General features: G+C 38.5%; 1 pseudogene; it reads left to right on the top strand.

The window, feature by feature from the left end:
- The first annotated feature begins 431 nt into the window (after window positions 1-431).
- LOC119511728 lies at window positions 432-1780 on the top strand (annotated as a pseudogene).
- Window positions 1781-2223: the final 443 nt, after the last annotated feature.

The following is a 2223-nucleotide window of genomic DNA, read 5'->3' as shown; positions in this document are numbered from 1 at the left end:
AACTCACTGATCTACAGCCAGCTTTGTTCAAACAGCTACACAAGGTGGAGATACGTCTGGAGACCAGGACATTCTGTGTCACGAGGGTGATGTGTAGGTTTTTACACTATATTTAAAAGTCAGTTTGCTATACATTTTTTTCCACTACAAATGGAATTTTCACAGAATTCTCTGTAAATGGAGACATACATACATACCTAACAGCAAAAGGTCTTTCATGCCCCCCTTTCCCCACTCTTCTCTTCCTGTCTGAGGTGGCAGCCAGGTTTGCCTCCTCTTCAGCTCTGCTCCTGTTTTCCTTTTTCTCTCAGGCCACAAAATTGGCTGGAGCATGTCTGCTGCCTCCTCTGCACTAGTAGAGAGACTCCCTCTCTTGAGAATCCCAGTGCTTTCTCCTTTTTAATGTCTTCCATCCTTTGCCTTTCCCCACCATGAATGAGGAGCATGAAGTGATCATGCTGGGCACCAGTCTGACAGAATATATCCTATCAGGCATAATGTCTCTGAATGGAAAGAAAGTTCTTCACATGGCTTGAAACCCATTTTATGGAGGAGAAACTGCCTCTATAACATCACTGGAAGATTTACACAAAAGATTTAAAATATGAGGAGCACCACCAGCATAAATGGGGAGAGGAAATGACTGGAATGTTGACTTAATTCCCAAGTTCCTTCTAGCTAATGATCAGCTGGTTATTAGGATGCTACTTTATTCAGAAGTCACTTGCTACTTGGATTTTAAAGTGACTGAAGGGAATTTTGTCTATAAAGAAGGAAAAATCTATAAGGCTCCTTCCACTGAAGCAGAAGCCCTGGCATCAATTTTAATGGAGCTATTTGAAAAATATTGCCTCAGAAAATTACTAGTGTACATTGCCAATTTTGAAAAGAAAGATCCTAGATCTGTTGAAGGTGTTGACCCTAAGAAGACCACAGTGCAAGATGTGTATAAGAAGTTTGACTTGTGCCAAGATGTTAAAGATTTTACTGGTCATGCCCTTGCACTTTACAGAACTGATGACTAGTTAGATAACCATGTTGTAAAACCATTAATAGGATTAAACTTTACAGTGAGTCTTTGGCAAGATATGGCAAAAGCCCATACCTTTATCTACTGTATGGCCTTGGAGAACTGCCACAAGGATTTGCAAGGTTCAGTGCTATTTATGGAGGTAACTACATGCTGAATAAACCAACTGAAGAAATAATTGTGCAGAATGGAAAAGTGGTTGGTGTAAAATCTGAAGGAGAGATTGTTCACTGTCAGCAGCTCATCTGTGATCCTAGTTATGTACAAGATTGAGTACAAAAAGTGGGCCAGGTGATCAGAGTTATATGCATCCTAAGCCACCCATCAAGAACATGAATGATACCAATTCATGCCAGATCATTATTCCCCAGAACCAAGTCAATCAGAAGTCAGATGTCTATGTGTGCATGATTTCCTTTGCACACAATGTGGTAGCACAAGGGAAGTATATTGTTATAGTTAGCACAACTGTGGAAACCAAAGAACCTGAGAAAGAAATCAGACCAGCTTTGGAGCCCCTGGAAAAAATTGAACCCAATTGAACAGAAATTTATTAGCATCAGTGACCTCCTTGTACCAAAAGATTTGGGAACAGAGAGCCAGATCTTTATTTCCCACACTTATGATGCTACAACTCACTTTGAGACAACCTATGATGACATTAAATACATCTGTAAGAGGACGACAGGATCAGAGTTTGACTCTGAAGAAATGAAGCACAAGAAAAATGACACCCATGGGGAAGACTAACAACAGTAAACATGTTATTACCTAATTAGGAAAAAATTTAAATTTGGCTAATGCATATTGAATGAAATCAATATTGTAGGGCCTGTTTTTACAATCAAAACTTAGAGATGAAAGAGTATTGTACCAGTAAATATTCCTTCTCTTCACCTTTTTAATATTATGTACTAACTTGTTTTCATGGAGTGGCTATTCAGAATCAGCAAGTTACCACATTCTGTTCAATTTAACTAATACTGGTTTTTTTTTCCTAGTGAAGGATCAGTTAAAAAACAAAAACAAAAACATTGAAATGCTGATATAGAGAACCTGATACAGTATTTGTATCTTTTAATCAGTGTAGCCTATGCAATTATGTTCTTCTCTTGCTCAAGGGCTGGATCAGTATGATTTATGTGCCATCTGTCCTCGATATTTTGGAGATTGTAGATGGAATACTTCATAAT

Source organism: Choloepus didactylus, chromosome 16 (assembly GCF_015220235.1).
Source record: "Choloepus didactylus isolate mChoDid1 chromosome 16, mChoDid1.pri, whole genome shotgun sequence".
Classification (NCBI taxonomy): Eukaryota; Metazoa; Chordata; class Mammalia; order Pilosa; family Megalonychidae; genus Choloepus; species Choloepus didactylus.
Note: the sequence above shows the minus strand (reverse complement) of the source record. Positions and strands in the feature narration are given on the sequence as shown.